We start from the raw sequence: 19,099 nt of genomic DNA on the forward strand, positions 1-19,099 counted from the left end.
GATAATTGCAGAATTTCATATGAGCGTATGTATCCAGTGTATATGGTATAGCCTACTTATTATGTACATCTGAAAGCATACTGTATCACGCTGTGGTTCACTTCACAAAGTAGTTCACACAGTATTCATTAGCCATCTGTCCCAACACACACTGCAGAACACACACCAAAAACAGAGTTAGAAGAAGGAGCTGCACAGGGCTAACTGACACACAAAGACTAGTCCTCATTTTACAGATATCATTCTCTCTTTCTCTCTCTCTCCTCTCTCTGTGGCTTTATTGGCATGGGAAACACATGTTAACATTGCCAAAGCAAGTGAAATAGATAAACAAAAGTGAAATAAACAATAAAAAACTAACAGTAAACATTACTCACACAAAAGTTCCCGAAAGAATAAAGACATTTCAAATGTCATATTATGTATATATAGTGTTGTAATGATGTGCAGATAGTTAACGTACAAAGGGAAAATAAATAAACATAAATATAATGTAGGTTGTATTTACAATGGTGTTTGTTCTTCACTGGTTGCCCTTTTCTTGTGGCGACAGGTCACAAATCTTGCTGTGATTGCACACTGGTATTTCACCCAATAGATAAGCGAGTTCATCAACATTTTATTTGGTTTTGAATTTAATGCGGGTCTGTGTAATCTGAGGGAAATATGTCTCTCTATAATATGGAAACAGGAGACAAAGGGCTGTGAGACATGGATCTAGACACATGAAAAGAAGGAAGTTTACAGAGGGTGCGGGGCAACAGAGGACGAACAGCAGAAGGGATAAGGATTTTGGAGTAGGGGGAAAGGTCTCGGCTTCCGGGGGTGTAGCCGCGAGGCTATAGCGGAGTGCCAGCGCATCCGGCTTAACATCCTTGGGTACCGGTCGGTGTTGCGGAAGCGAAGTGGCCTGGGCCTTACTGAACCCCTCCTGGAGGTCCTGGTACTCTGCGGGAATGGTGGAGAGTTTGGGGCAATTCCCAAGCCCCCAGGAAGATGTCCCGGGGCAGGCAGAGCTGATTTCAGGATGAGCGTGGCAGAACGGGCTCCAGCCCATGATCGAGGGATTGTGTCACTGGAGCCAAGAGAATCCCAATACCACAGGAACCTGCGGAGACTCAATTAGCAGGAATTGGAACTCATAGCTTGATGGGGGTGGTATGGTGGGTGACTCAGCCTATAGAGCGGCCGTCCAGTGCTCTAACGTCCATGGGAATGAAGAGGGGATGCCCAGCTCGGACGCCAGGGTAACGTCCGTAAGCCTCATATCGGTCCTCGAGTCGATGAGTATCTAGAGAGACTTGGATTGGTCGCCCCACGCAGGGTGGCATGGAGAGGGGGGCGAGAAGGGGGAGAAGCAAAATTATCCTTAAGACCCACCAGAGTACTCATTCCTACCAATGAGCTAGGTCTCCTGAAGGGACAGGTAGCCACATAATGACTGGCAGTATCGCAATACAGACAACTCTGGGTGATAAGTCTGCGTACCCGTTCGGCTCGGGAAGAGGAAAATCGGCAGTCTTCAGAGGCTCTTGGAGGAACTCGGGTAAGCTCGGATCCTCTCGAGGACAAAGACGTTGGGGACTTCCGAAGTTCATCAGATGCAAGGTGGGATCCTTGAGTGAGCGATTGCGATCGCAATCAGACATCTTATCCCTCCTACGTTCCCGTAGCCAACCATCGATCCAGATGGTTAAAGCAATGAGTGAGTTGAAATCCTCTGATAATCTGTGCAGGAACGTGTCGAACAACGCATCCTCTCACCTCCGCTAAAAATACCTCCAGACTGAGGTAGATGGCGGATTGTTGCTCCCACACCGCCATGGCCCAGGCGAGTGCCCTCCTGGACATAAGCGTAATAATGTACGCTATCTTCGAACGGTCCGAGAGGAACGAAAAAGGCTGCAGCTCGAAAACGTGGGAGGTAAGCGGGTTTCCCGGGAAACCGGGGTGACGGCGCTGCTACCAGCCGGGTTACTGAGGGGCTGGGAGGTTACCGTTGTGGTAGGCTGCCTAGTAGGCAACCCACCGAATTGCTCCCGCAAAGCGACCAATGCTAGATTGTGACGTTCGGCCACATCCTGGACCCCTTCCATCAGACCGCGAAGCAACTCTGTGTCTACCAATGAGGGCTCCTTGGGATGAGATGGCATTGCGGAGCTGGTCCAAGTCTGCTGGGTTAGTCATGGCCAGTTCGTACTATCACGTTTCAAGTAAGACCCAAATGCAGAATGTGTTGAAGTAACAATGTTTATTACAACAACAGGGGCTGTCAAACGGCAGGTAAAGACAGGCAGGGGTCGATAATCCAGAGTAGTGGAGCAAGGGTACAGGATGGCAGGCAGGCTCAGGTCAGGCAGAGGTCGGAAATTCATAGTAGGGGCAAGGCACAGGATGGCAGTAAGGGGCAGGCAGAGTGGTCAGGCAGTCGGGCTCAGAGTCAGGAGGGCGAGAAAAGAGAGACTGGAAAAACCAGCAGCTGAGACACAAAACACTGTAACGCTTGAAAAAACAAGACAAACTGGCACAGACAGACAGAAAACAAAGGTATAAATACCCAAGGGATAAGGGGGGAAGATGGGTGACACCTGGAGGGGGGTGGAGACAAGCACAAGGACAGCTGAAACAGATCAGGGCGTGACACATAGCCTGTCTTCTCTTGAGAGCCAGGTCTGCCTGTGGCGGCCTTTCTCAATTGTAAGGCTATGCTCACTGAATCTGTACATAGTCAAAGATTTCCTTAATTCTGGGTCAGTCACAGTGGTCAGGGTTTCTGCCACTGTACTCTCTGTTCAAGGCCAAAGAGCATTCTAGTTGCTCTGTTTGTTAATTCTTTCCAATGTGTCAAGTAATTATCTTTTTGTTTTCCCGTAATTTGGTTGGGTCTATTTGTGTTGCTGTCCTGGGGCTCTGTTCACAAACAGACCCCACAAAGCCCCAGGAAAGCAACACAAACAGACCCCACAAAGCCCCAGGAGAGCAACACAAATAGACCCCACAAAGCCCCAGGAGAGCAACACAAACAGACCCCACAAAGCCCCAGGAGAGCAACACAAACAGACCCCACAAAGCCCCAGGAGAGCAACACAAACAGACCCCACAAAGCCCCAGGAGAGCAACACAAACAGACCCCACAAAGCCCCAGGAGAGCAACACAAACAGACCCCACAAAGCCCCAGGAGAGCAACACAAACAGACCCCACAAAGCCCCAGGAGAGCAACACAAACAGACCCCACAAAGCCCCAGGAGAGCAACACAAACAGACCCCACAAAGCCCCAGGAGAGCAACACAAATAGACCCCACAAAGCCCCAGGAGAGCAACACAAATAGACCCAAACAAATTACAGGAAAACAAAAGGGCCAGCTTGCTTAGGGGACTCTTCTCCAGGTTCATCTCTCTGTAGGTGATGGCTTTGTTATGGCAGGTTTGGGAATCACTTCCTTTTAGGTGGTTGTGGAATTTTACGGCTCTTTTCTGGATTTTGATCATTAGTGTGTATCTGCCTAATTCTGCTCTGCATGCATTATTTCGTGTTTTACATTGTAAACAGAGGATATTTTTGCAGAATTCTGCATGAAGAGTCTCAATTTGGTGTTTGTCCCATTTTGTGAATTCTTGGTTGGTGAACGGACCCCAAACCTCACAACCATGAAGGGCAATGGGTTCTATAACTGATTCAAGTATTTTTAGCCAGATCTTAATTGGTATGTCAAATTTTATGTTCCTTTTGATGACATAGAAGGCCCTTCTTGCCATGTCTCTCAGTTTGTTCACAGCTTTGTGGAAGTTACCTGTGTCGCTGATGTTTAGGCTGAGGTATGTATCGTTTTTTGTGTGCTCTAGGGCAAAGGTGTCCCGATGGAATTTGTATTCGTGGTCCTGTTAACTGGACCTTTTTTGGAATATCATAATGTTTTTCTTACTGAGATTTACTGTCAGGGCCCAGGTCTGACAGAATCTGTGCAGAAGATCTAGGTGCTGCTGTAGGCCCTCCTTGGACAGAAGCACCAGATCATCAGCAAACAGTAGACATTTAACTTGAGATCCTAGTAGAGTGAGGCCTGGTGCTGCAGACTGTTCTAGTGCCCTCGCCAATTCGTTGATATATATGTTGAAGAGGGTGGGGCTTAAGCTGCATCCCTGTCTCACCCCACGGCCCTGTCTCACCCCACGGCCCTGTCTCACCCCACGGCCCTGTGGAAAGAAATTTGAGTTTTTTGCCAATTTTAACCGCACACTTGTTTGTGTACATGGGTTTTATAATGTTTGTCCCCCAAAACCCCTTTCCATCCAATTGTATAGCAGACCCTCATGCCAAATTGAAAGCTTTTTTGAAATCAACAAAGCATGAGAAGACTTTGCCTTTGTTTTGGTTTGTTTGTCAATTAGGGTGTGCAGGGTGAATATTTGGTCTGTCGTACGGTAGTTTGGTAAAAAGCCAATTTGACATTTGCTCAGTACATTGTTTTCACTGAGGAAATGTACGAGTCTGCTGTTAATGATAATGCAGAGGATTTCCCAAGGTTGCTGTTGACTCATATCCTCTGGTAGTTATTGGGGTCAAATTATTCTCCACTTTTGTGGATTGGGGTGATCAGTCCTTGGTTCCAAATATTGGGGAAGATGCCAGGAGGAGGATCATGTTAAAGAGCTTAAGTATTGCCAAATTGAATTTGTGGTCTGTATATTTTATCATTTCATTTAGGATACCATCAACCCCATAGGCCTTTTTGGGTTGTATATTGTCCTGTAGTTCATTCAATGTAATTGGAGAATCCAGTGGTTTCTGGTAGTCTTTAATAGTTGATTCTAAGATTTGTATTTGATCATGTATGTGTTTTTGCTGTTTGTTATAGAGCCAAAAAGATTGAAGAAGTGGTTTATCCATACATCTCCGTTGTTTTTTTCCCAGAAATAGTTTGATTCTATGGACTCTTCAATTACATTGAGCTGATTTCTGACGTGCTGTTCCTTCTTTTTCTATAGTGTATTTCTGTATTGTTTTAGTGACTCACCATAGTTAAGGTGTAGGCTCAAGTTTTCTGGGTCTCTGTGTTTTTGGTTAGATCGTTTTCTCAATTTCTTTCTTAGGTTGTCTGCTTGAAATGTTTTGATTTGAAGCTGAGAGGTCAAATATACTGTTTAGGTTTTCTACACCTTCACTATGACAGTGAAAGCTTTTGTCCAGGAAATTGTCTAGAAGGGATTGAATTCGTTTTTGCCTAATTGTTTTTTGGTAGATTTCCATACAGTGGACTGACTGTGAACGCTCTAAGAGACTCTGAGTTGAGGTCAGTGATAAAGTAGTCTACAGTACTACTGCCAAGAGATGAGCTATAGGTGTACCTACCATAGGATCTCTCTCTCTCTCTCTCTCGCTCTCTCTCTCTCTCTCTCTCTCTCACTCAATCACTCACTCATTCACTCACTCACTCACATTTGTGACTTGGGATCAAGGGTTTTGATGCAATCAGTTACAGTATATTGATTGAAAGCAGAACGTTAATAGGATCTCTCCATCTCTCTCAGATAGGATTTATTTTCTCATCCATATTGGCCTGTATCACCATTAATTGGTGGCCATGGCCGGGGGGAGGAGCTGGAGAGGATCTGTCACCTCTAATAGTGAGACTCTAGACAGCGTTGATGTTCCCCTGTGGGGCTGGAGTGGTTCATTCTGGCTGGATTGGGAATGTCTTTTAGTAATGGGTAGAGATGTCAGGAATATCAACATTGGGAATGGGTTGGGTCTATGTCTGGGAAATCAGAGGTGTTGGTAGGAATAGATTCTCTCTCTCCTCTTACTTCAAACTTCTTCCACAAGCACGGCCCTCCTCTCTCCTGCTCCTCTCTTTCCCTCACTGCTCCACTATTGCTTTGTCTCAACTCACTGTTTATCTCCTCTCTCCCCTCTCTCTCTCCCCATCTCTCCTCTCTCTGCAGTGATAGATTAATGAGTGGCTGGGAGACAGAGAGAGAGAGAGAGAAGGAGAGAGAAGGGACTCTCCTCACAGTGGTGAGGGTTGCAGCTGTCTTCGTACTCTTCCGCTACACGTATGTTCATATATTATATATTCCATGTATAATTCAACGTGGACACACAGAGAAAAATGTATATACTGTAAATTGAAACATTCATTCAATCTTACAACATTTAAAGAACAGTTTCCCACACTGCCGACACCCAAGTGTTTGTCACCCACTACTGTAAACGTGATAGGGAGAAGCTGGAGTGTGAGTCAGGAAAGGCCTCACTGCTGCAGTCAGAATTCCACACACACACACACACACACACACACACACCACCACCAAACTAATAAGGCTGCTTATTGGCTGTGCAGTGTAGAGGAAACTCCATGAGCCTGAGTGGATGTTGACTCAGTCACAATGTGGCATCACTGTTTCTGTTTTAATGGAATAATTGAGTGTCAGTCTTCTGTTGACTTATAGACACACACACACACACACACACACACACACACACACACACACACACACACACACACACACACACACACACACACACACACACACACACACACACACACGATGATCTGTGAGCGTAATTTATTCTTCACCCACATTTGATAACTAATAGGACTTCTTGGATCAGCTTTATTTGAATGGAAATGAGCCGTTTGATTAACTGTCTTTTTCCTTGGGGGAGGAACATGCATGTTTTAGTGAAACACCATTTATTTTAGTAGTTTAGCAGACTGACTCAGACAGGTTTTGATGAGCATATGTTTGATTTAGGAATTGCAAATGGCAAGGCGTTTTTCTGCTGATTTGGTCTGATTAACCGTGGTAAGGTAGTATGTGTCTGTGTGTGTCGTGACTCTCCAAGCTCTCTGTCTGGCCTCACAGCTCCACAGAGAGAGAGAGCGGATCGGAGAAAGGGAATGCAGAGAGAGAGAAGGAAGGGAGAGGAAGTCAATGATGAAGAACTAACAAGGAGCTCCTTGCTTCTTCCCTCCTCTCCTTTCTTCTTCAGCTGAAAGAGGAGTGATGGAGTGATAAAGACGGAGCGTGTTCTTTCCACTTCTCTGACCCCTGACATCTCCATCAAAATCAATAATCAATCAATCCCTCTTTCTCTCTTTCTCTCATCCCTTCTTTCAAGCTTCTCTACCACCACCTTTTCTCCTTTGATATCGAACGCACGCACGCACGCACGCACACACAAAGAGAGTCATCGTCCAGTGTAATGTCCTCTGTGGCCATGCAGCAGCCATGGGAAGAGGCTGCTGCTACAGAGAACCACTGAGGCAGAAATAAAGGCTCTTCAATGCCTTCCCCCTGAGAGAGTGAACAAACACTCACTCTCACACACACTCACTCTCACACTCACGCACACAGAGGTGCAAACACATACACACACTCTCTCTTACATAAAGGCAGAAACGTACACCCTGGCTGCAGAACGCAGTGCCACTCAACGACCTCTGTCAGATCTGGACAGATAGGATAGGTTATGGTTCTACCTCTATATACAGTATATACAGTGCATTCGGAAAGCATTCAGACCCCTTGACTTTTTCCATATTTTGTTACGTTACAGCCTTATTCTAAGATGAATTGCATTCATTTTTTTCTTCATCTCCCAATACCTCATAACGACAAAGCAAAAACAGGTTTTCAACATTTTTGCAAATTTATAAATAAAACCCCCCTGCAATATCACATTTACATAAGTATTCCTGACCCTTTACTCAGTACTTTGTTGAAGCACCTTTGGCAGCGATTACAGCCTTGAGTCTTCATGAGGATATGACGCTACAAGCTTGGCAAACCTGTATTTGGGGAGTTTCTCCCATTCTTCTCTGCAGATCCTCTCAAGCTCTGTCAGGTTGGATGGGGAGCATATTCGATCGGGTTCAAGTCCGGGCTCTGGCTGGGCCACTCAAGGACATTCAGAGTCTTGTCCCGAAGCTACTCCTGCATTGTCTTGGCTGTGTACTTAGGGTCGTTGTCCTGTTGGAAGGTGAACCTCTGCCCAATCAAGGATCTCTCTGTACTTTGCTCCGTTCATCTTTCCCTCGATCCTGACTATTCTCCCAGTCCCTGCTGCTGAAAAACATCCCTGCCGCATGATGCTGCCACCACCAATGTTCACTGTAGGGATGGTGGCAGATTTCCTCCAGACGTGACACTTGGCATTCAGGCCAAAGAGTTCAATCTTGGTTTCATCAGACCAGAGAATCTTGTTTCTCATGGTCTGAGAGTCCTTTAGGTGCCCGTTGGCAAACTCCAAGCGGGCTGTCATGTGCCTTTTACTGAGGAGTGGCTTCCGTCTGGCCACTCTACCATAAAGGCCTGATTGGTGGAGTGCTACAGAGATTCTGGAAGGTTCTGGAAGGTTCTCCCAACTCCACAGAGGAACTCTGGAGCTCTGTCAGAATGACCATCGGGTTCTTGGTCACCCCCCTGACCAAGGCCCTTCTCCTTCTCCCCGATTGCTCAGTTTGGCTGGGCGGCCAGCTCTTGGAAGAGTCTTGGTGGTTCCAAACTTCTTCCATTTAGGAATGATGGAGGACACTGTGTTCTTGGAAACATTCATTGCTGCAGAATGTTTTGGTACCCTTCCCCAGATCTGTGCCTCGATACAATCCTGTTTCAGAGCTCTACGGACAATTCCTTCGACCTCATGGTTTGGTTTTTGCTCTGACATGCACTGTCAACTGTGGGACCTTATATAGACAGGTGTGTGTCTTTCCAAATCATGTCCAATCAATTGAATTTACCACAGGTGGACTCCAATCAAGTTGTAGGAACATCTCAAGGATTATTAATGGAAACAGGATGAACCTGAGCTCAATTTCGAGTCTCATAGCAAAGAGTCTGAATACTTATGCAAATAAGGTATTTCTGTTTTTTCTGCAAAAATATTTTAAACCTGTTTTTGGTTTGACATTATGGGGTATTGTGTGTAGATTGATGAGGGGGAAAAACGATTTAATTCATTTTAGAATAAGGCTGTAACGTAACAAAATGTGTAAAAAGGGAAGGGGTCTGAATACTTTCTAACACCCTGTATTTCCAGCCTGGTATCAATGATATTTCACCAGAGATAGATGAGAGAAAGATATTATTACTCTTTCTCTGCATAGACGGGTCAAGAATTAACTACTGTTGTTACCATAGAAATCAAATAGATTTGCAGTTGTCTGAGGGGCTTTTTCCCTTCCATTAATTATATTTATATGCTACTAACTAGGCCTCTCTCACACATGTTGCATGTCTACTCTTCCCCGATACCCTGCTGTGTCAATATGTGTGTGTTGTGAGGATCGGTGCCCCTACCCATCAGCCCCCCTGCTACCCAGTCTGGGTTAACGAGGAAGAAGTTGCGTCAGGCTCTGCACCCGTCCAAGAGGTTGTTGTGAACAGTTCAGTCAATTCAGTGAACAAATATAAATAAGGAGATAACACAATTTATGGCTGGCTGCCTACAGGCTCTGATTATAGGAGGTGGTAGTGAGTGAGGCCAGCAAGGAGTATGCATGTGTGTGTCTGTGTACAAACTAACATGTGTATGTGGCACACGCATGCGCGCACACACACACACACACACACACACACACACACACACACACACACACACACACACACACACACACACACACACACACACACACACACACACACACACACACACACACACACACACACACACACACACACACACACACACTTGAAAATATGGGGCACATACATTCATGCACGACACATTGACGGGCACATACACTCTTTACCATGACCAAACACCCTTTACCCTGACCAGACACCCTTTACCTTGACCAAACACCCTTTACCCTTTACCCTTTACCAAACACCCTTTACCCTTTACCCTTTACCATGACCAAACACCCTTTACCATGACCAAACACCCTTTACCATGACCAAACACCCTTTACCATGACCAAACGCCCTTTACCATGACCAAACACCCTTTACCATGACCAAACACCCTTTACCATGACCAGACACCCTTCACCATGACCAGACACCCTTCACCATGACCAAACACCCTTTACCATGACCAAACACCCTTTACCCTTTACCAAACACCCTTTACCCTTTACCATGACCAAACACCCTTTACCATGACCAAACACCCTTTACCATGACCAGACACCCTTCACCATGACCAGACACCCTTCACCATGACCAAACGCCCTTTACCATGACCAAACGCCCTTTACCATGACCAAACGCCCTTTACCATGACCAGACACCCTTTACCATGACCAAACACCCTTTACCATGACCAGACACCCGTCACCATGACCAGACACCCTTTACCATGACCAGACACCCTTTACCATGACCAAACACCCTTCACCATGACCAAACACCCTTCACCATGACCAAACGCCCTTTACCATGACCAAACGCCCTTCACCATGACCAAACGCCCTTCACCATGACCAAACGCCCTTTACCATGACCAGACGCCCTTTACCATGACCAAACACCCTTTACCATGACCAGACACCCGTCACCATGACCAGACACCCTTTACCATGACCAAACACCCTTCACCATGACCAAACACCCTTCACCATGACCAAACACCCTTTACCATGACCAAACACCCTTCACCATGACCAAACGCCCTTTACCATGACCAGACACCCTTTACCATGACCAAACGCCCTTTACCATGACCAAACGCCCTTTACCATGACCAGACACCCTTTACCATGACCAAACACCCTTTACCATGACCAGACACCCGTCACCATGACCAGACACCCTTTACCATGACCAAACACCCTTCACCATGATCAAACACCCTTCACCATGATCAAACACCCTTCACCATGACCAAACGCCCTTTACCATGACCAAACGCCCTTCACCATGACCAAACGCCCTTTACCATGACCAGACGCCCTTTACCATGACCAAACGCCCTTTACCATGACCAAACACCCTTCACCATGACCAAACGCCCTTTACCATGACCAAACGCCCTTCACCATGACCAAACGCCCTTTACCATGACCAGACGCCCTTTACCATGACCAAACGCCCTTTACCATGACCAAACACCCTTCACCATGACCAGACACCCTGTACCATGACCAAACGCCCTTTACCATGACTAAACGCCCTTTACCATGACCAAACACCCTTCACCATGACCAAACACCCTTCACCATGACCAAACACCCTTCACCATGACCAAACACCCTTCACCATGACCAAACGCCCTTTACCATGACCAGACGCCCTTTACCATGACCAAACGCCCTTTACCATGACCAAACGCCCTTTACCATGACCAGACACCCTTTACCATGACCAAACACCCTTTACCATGACCAGACACCCGTCACCATGACCAGACACCCTTCACCATGACCAAACGCCCTTCACCATGACCAAACGCCCTTTACCATGACCAGACGCCCTTTACCATGACCAAACGCTCTTTACCATGACCAAACACCCTTCACCATGACCAGACACCCTTTACCATGACCAAACACCCTTTACCATGACCAAACACCCTTTACCATGACCAAACACCCTTTACCATGACCAAACACCCTTTACCATGACCAAACGCCCTTTACCATGACCAGACACCCTTTACCATGACCAAACACCCTTTACCATGACCAAACACCCTTTACCATGACCAAACGCCCTTTACCATGACCAAACGCCCTTTACCATGACCAAACGCCCTTCACCATGACCAAACACCCTTCACCATGACCAGACACCCTTTACCATGACCAGACACCCTTTACCATGACCAAACACCCTTTACCATGACCAGACACCCTTTACCATGACCAAACACCCTTTACCATGACCAAACACCCTTTACCATGACCAAACACCCTTTACCATGACCAAACACCCTTTACCATGACCAAACACCCTTTACCATGACCAAACACCCTTTACCATGACCAAACACCCTTTACCATGACCAAACACCCTTTACCATGACCAAACACCCTTTACCATGACCAAACACCCTTTACCATGACCAAACACCCTTTACCATGACCAAACACCCTTTACCATGACCAGACACCCTTTACCATGACCAAACACCCTTTACCATGACCAAACACCCTTTACCATGACCAAACACCCTTTACCATGACCAAACACCCTTTACCATGACCAAACACCCTTTACCATGACCAGACACCCTTTACCATGACCAAACATATTTGATGACTTTGTCTCAGCTGCATAATGTGAATTCTCTATAGGTGATTATATTATAATCATCATAATGACATTATCTTCACCTATCACAGCATATCTTCCTGTAACTTCGAACCAGTAATGACTCAAGAACTAATCGGTCCCTATTTGCAAACCATCACTAGTTACAGACATACAAATGATTTGATGGTCCATTCTAGCTGTCTAGCTGTAACAGCCACGACAGCTAAATAGAATGAGGACGAGAATGAAACTAGTTTAGAAATGGCATTGACTGTACATAATGAGATTCCATTAGCCTGGTATAGTACACTCTGAGTGTTCATCCCACCTCTCTCTCTCCTTGTCACACACACACACCACTATTCATGTGTTGAGCAGTATGCACTGTAGAGTTATAGATTCAGGACTGAGATGACTTCATAATGGAGGACTGGTAATTGTCTTTAGATAGACTAGGAACACCACCTTCTACCCTGCATTATGATTCTCCTGATAGGCTGCTGTAGAGGTCGACTGCAACCTTCTACCCTACAATATGAATACGCTTATAGGGTGCTATAGAGGTCGACTGCAGGTAGGTAGGGGTAGGGGTGTGTGTGTGTGTGTGTGTGTGTGTGTGTGTGTGTGTGTGTGTGTGTGTGTGTGTGTGTGTGTGTGTGTGTGTGTGTGTGTGTGTGTGTGTGTGTGTGTGTGTGTGTGTGTGTGTGTGTGTTACCCAGCGAGCAGCAACAATCCAATCACTATGGTCAGCTAAAGCCAGAGCGCTGTGCACACAAAGCAAGGAGACGTCCTTTCTTTGGTCAATATGAACCTGTCCCCATTTCCCTGTCTGTCTGTCGATGAAAGACAATTACCTTTCTCTGGACTGATAAGATGGTTGTCTCTCTCCCCTCCAGGCTCTGTCAACAATACAAGCCTCCTCGTCCGCTGTCTCTCACACCAACGCATGCAAGCACATACACACACGACCACTGATAACACAATGTCATTTACATAACACCAAAGTCAACCTACATCCGTGTACCTCATCTCAACGCTGGCATAATCTAAATCAATAATCGCCTCAGGACCCCTGCAACAACCCCCCCCCCCCCCCACACACAAAAAAAACAAAACACTTAATAACCACATGTTAATGAACTCTAGAGAAAGGTCAAGTCTAAACAAAAGATTTCCTCCTTATAAATATTTAACCCTGATTAGCGATTAGAATGTAAACAGGAGCTAGCTAATGAATCCATCAGTGGTGACAGGAGAAAGGCCTCAGTCTGTTGATTAGCTCTTAGCTGTTAGCACTCAGGACAGGTTTCCTTGACTTGGAGTGATCCTCCATGGGGTCTAATGGGTCTGTCTGCTCCAGATGGGATAACAACCCTGTCGGATTTTTGGAGATGTCGGCTAGAACTGGAGGTAAGGCACAAACAGAGACACGGGCGAGGGACAAACACACACGCAAAAACACACACAAATACAGACACACAGGCGTGCGCGAGCGCACACACTTGAATCAATACAGACCCTTAAGAGAAAACCACTATAAGTCTCCAGTCAAATAGAGAATACCAAACCACTATAACTCTCCAGTCAAATAGAGAATACCAAACCACTATAAGTCTCCAGTCAAATAGAGAATACCAAACCACTATAGCTCTCCAGTCAAATAGAGAATACCAAACCACTATAACTCTCCAGTCAAATAGAGAATACCAAACCACTATAACTCTCCAGTCAAATAGAGAATACCAAACCACTATAACTCTCCAGTCAAATAGAGAATACCAAACCACTATAACTCTCCAGTCAAATAGAGAATACCAAACCACTATAACTCTCCAGTCAAATAGAGAATACCAAACCACTATAACTCTCCAGTCAAATAGAGAATACCAAACCACTATAACTCTCCAGTCAAATAGAGAATACCAAACCACTATAACTCTCCAGTCAAATAGAGAATACCAAACCACTATAGCTCTCCAGTCAAATAGAGAATACCAAACCACTATAACTCTCCAGTCAAATAGAGAATACCAAACCACTATAGCTCTCCAGTCAAATAGAGAATACCAAACCACTATAACTCTCCAGTCAAATAGAGAATACCAAACCACTATAACTCTCCAGTCAAATAGAGAATACCAAACCACTATAAGTCTCCAGTCAAATAGAGAATACCAAACCACTATAAGTCTCCAGTCAAATAGAGAATACCAAACCACTATAGCTCTCCAGTCAAATAGAGAATACCAAACCACTATAACTCTCCAGTCAAATAGAGAATACCAAACCACTATAACTCTCCAGTCAAATAGAGAATACCAAACCACTATAACTCTCCAGTCAAATAGAGAATACCAAACCACTATAACTCTCCAGTCAAATAGAGAATACCAAACCACTATAACTCTCCAGTCAAATAGAGAATACCAAACCACTATAGCTCTCCAGTCAAATAGAGAATACCAAACCACTATAGCTCTCCAGTCAAATAGAGAATACCAAACCACTATAGCTCTCCAGTCAAATAGAGAATACCAAACCACTATAACTCTCCAGTCAAATAGAGAATACCAAACCACTATAACTCTCCAGTCAAATAGAGAATACCAAACCACTATAACTCTCCAGTCAAATAGAGAATACCAAACCACTATAGCTCTCCAGTCAAATAGAGAATACCAAACCACTATAACTCTCCAGTCAAATAGAGAATACCAAACCACTATAACTCTCCAGTCAAATAGAGAATACCAAACCATTATAACTCTCCAGTCAAATAGAGAATACCAAACCACTTTAACTCTCCAGTCAAATAGAGAATACCAAACCACTATAACTCTCCAGTCAAATAGAGAATACCAAACCACTATAACTCTCCAGTCAAATAGAGAATACCAAACCACTATAACTCTCCAGTCAAATAGAGAATACCAAACCACTATAGCTCTCCAGTCAAATAGAGAATACCAAACCACTATAACTCTCCAGTCAAATAGAGAATACCAAACCACTATAACTCTCCAGTCAAATAGAGAATACCAAACCACTTTAACTCTCCAGTCAAATAGAGAATACCAAACCACTATAGCTCTCCAGTCAAATAGAGAATACCAAACCACTATAGCTCTCCAGTCAAATAGAGAATACCAAACCACTATAACTCTCCAGTCAAATAGAGAATACCAAACCACTATAACTCTCCAGTCAAATAGAGAATACCAAACCACTATAACTCTCCAGTCAAATAGAGAATACCAAACCACTATAACTCTCCAGTCAAATAAAGAATACCAAACCACTATAGCTCTCCAGTCAAATAGAGAATACCAAACCACTATAACTCTCCAGTCAAATAGAGAATACCAAACCACTATAACTCTCCAGTCAAATAGAGAATACCAAACCACTATAACTCTCCAGTCAAATAGAGAATACCAAACCACTATAACTCTCCAGTCAAATAGAGAATACCAAACCACTATAACTCTCCAGTCAAATAGAGAATACCAAACCACTATAGCTCTCCAGTCAAATAGAGAATACCAAACCACTATAACTCTCCAGTCAAATAGAGAATACCAAACCACTATAACTCTCCAGTCAAATAGAGAATACCAAACCATTATAACTCTCCAGTCAAATAGAGAATACCAAACCACTTTAACTCTCCAGTCAAATAGAGAATACCAAACCACTATAACTCTCCAGTCAAATAGAGAATACCAAACCACTATAACTCTCCAGTCAAATAGAGAATACCAAACCACTATAACTCTCCAGTCAAATAGAGAATACCAAACCACTATAGCTCTCCAGTCAAATAGAGAATACCAAACCACTATAACTCTCCAGTCAAATAGAGAATACCAAACCACTATAACTCTCCAGTCAAATAGAGAATACCAAACCACTTTAACTCTCCAGTCAAATAGAGAATACCAAACCACTATAGCTCTCCAGTCAAATAGAGAATACCAAACCACTATAGCTCTCCAGTCAAATAGAGAATACCAAACCACTATAACTCTCCAGTCAAATAGAGAATACCAAACCACTATAACTCTCCAGTCAAATAGAGAATACCAAACCACTATAACTCTCCAGTCAAATAGAGAATACCAAACCACTATAACTCTCCAGTCAAATAGAGAATACCAAACCACTATAGCTCTCCAGTCAAATAGAGAATACCAAACCACTATAACTCTCCAGTCAAATAGAGAATACCAAACCACTATAACTCTCCAGTCAAATAGAGAATACCAAACCATTATAACTCTCCAGTCAAATAGAGAATACCAAACCACTTTAACTCTCCAGTCAAATAGAGAATACCAAACCACTATAACTCTCCAGTCAAATAGAGAATACCAAACCACTATAACTCTCCAGTCAAATAGAGAATACCAAACCACTATAACTCTCCAGTCAAATAGAGAATACCAAACCACTATAGCTCTCCAGTCAAATAGAGAATACCAAACCACTATAACTCTCCAGTCAAATAGAGAATACCAAACCACTATAACTCTCCAGTCAAATAGAGAATACCAAACCACTTTAACTCTCCAGTCAAATAGAGAATACCAAACCACTATAGCTCTCCAGTCAAATAGAGAATACCAAACCACTATAGCTCTCCAGTCAAATAGAGAATACCAAACCACTATAACTCTCCAGTCAAATAGAGAATACCAAACCACTATAACTCTCCAGTCAAATAGAGAATACCAAACCACTATAACTCTCCAGTCAAATAGAGAATACCAAACCACTATAACTCTCCAGTCAAATAAAGAATACCAAACCACTATAGCTCTCCAGTCAAATAGAGAATACCAAACCACTATAACTCTCCAGTCAAATAGAGAATACCAAACCACTATAACTCTCCAGTCAAATAGAGAATACCAAACCACTTTAACTCTCCAGTCAAATAGAGAATACCAAACCACTATAACTCTCCAGTCAAATAGAGAATACCAAACCACTATAACTCTCCAGTCAAATAGAGAATACCAAACCACTATAGCTCTCCAGTCAAATAGAGAATACCAAACCACTATAACTCTCCAGTCAAATAGAGAATACCAAACCACTATAACTCTCCAGTCAAATAGAGAATACCAAACCATTATAACTCTCCAGTCAAATAGAGAATACCAAACCACTTTAACTCTCCAGTCAAATAGAGAATACCAAACCACTTTAACTCTCCAGTCAAATAGAGAATACCAAACCACTATAACTCTCCAGTCAAATAGAGAATACCAAACCACTATAACTCTCCAGTCAAATAGAGAGCAAGATTTTGAACATTGAAATGGTGTTTTGTCCCTCAAAGGTGTGTGTGTTTGTGTGTGTATAGTATGTGTGTGTGGATTCTTTTGGTCTCACAGTGACCTCACCTACCCAATATGAGTCAATCATAGATACTGTAACTGAAGGAGATAATCATGTTATGTAGACAAAGGATGTCTCTCTCTCTGTCTGTCTGTCTGAGCACTGTCCTGGATGTCCTGATGTGTAATACCAGGGTTGCCTATAGGGATAACATAAATCAGTGTGTTGGTTTTCTTACGGGCAATATTTCCACCGTAGCACTACATATAGATCCTAGACACAAAGCAACGAAAAAGACCACTGACACACAAACCTACCTTCACAACAGTGTGTGTGTGTGTGTGTGTGTGTGTGTGTGTGTGTGTGTGTGTGTGTGTGTGTGTGTGTGTGTGTGTGTGTGTGTGTGTGTGTGTGTGTGTGTGTGTGTGTGTGTGTGTGTGTTTAATAGCAACATGCACTATTGCATTGATGTGTCCAGTTTGTCTGAAGAGAAAACAAACAGACAGGATGGATGCACAGTTGCAGCCTACTAAGAAGCCTCCATTGTTAAAAGGGGAACAATCTTAACCGTGGTTTAAAACAAAAGCAAATCCCCATGAAACCACACAGAATGGTCGGGGTAAAGCAATAATGTTAGGGTGAAAAAGAATTTCAATCCCTTTGGTAGAAGATTTTTTATATATATATATAGTTCTGGGGGTTAAGGCATAAAGGGGATCCCATTTTCCAGCTGGATGGGTTTATGCATGGACCCTTTAACTGGTTTAGTGGCCACTGGCTGTCTGATATTCATGGGGCGAGTATCTCCTCACTGCATCTGCCTGGAGTCCTGTGGACAAAGCAGCATGAAGATAATGTGGTTGTTTGGTGAAGTTTAAAATGGCCGTCCAAAATGGCTACCTTTGAAGCTTTTGGACCACCTGTTGTGAGATTTCATGCCCAGGGTCTGATTAATGCAGGGGCTTACAGAGGCTGAAGCCCCAGGGCCCAAATCCATAGGGGGCCCTTGAGGCAGAGAAAAATAGAAATGTATACAGTATATATTTTATATTTTTTTTTACTGCAACCGCCATCCACAGGAGCCCGCTCTCAGTGAGTGTAGATAGTCTGCTGCCACTCTGCTAGTCATCAGATCAAATCAAATGTAATGTGTCACATGCGCCGAATACAACAGCTGTAGAACTTACCGTGAAATACTTACTTACAAGCCCTTAACCAACAATGCAGTTCAAGAAAGAGTTGATCAAATATTTACTAAATAAACTAAAGGTAAAGAAAATGTAATGTGTTAGTGTGGGGGGGGGGGGGGGTCACTGCCTAGTATATAGGTCCTGGATGTCAGGAAGCTTGGCCCCAGTGATGTATTGGGCCGTATGCACTACCCTCTGTAGCGCCTTACGGTCAGTTTCCATACCAGGCAGTGATGAAACCGGTCAGCATGCCCTCGATGGTGCAGCTGTAGAACTTTTTGAGGATCTGGAGACCCATGCCAAATCACTCTCCTGACCGGGGAAAAGGTGTTGTCGTGCCCTCTTCACAACTGTCTTGGTGT

Source organism: Salvelinus alpinus, chromosome 11, assembly GCF_045679555.1.
Source record: "Salvelinus alpinus chromosome 11, SLU_Salpinus.1, whole genome shotgun sequence".
Lineage (NCBI taxonomy): Eukaryota > Metazoa > Chordata > Actinopteri > Salmoniformes > Salmonidae > Salvelinus > Salvelinus alpinus.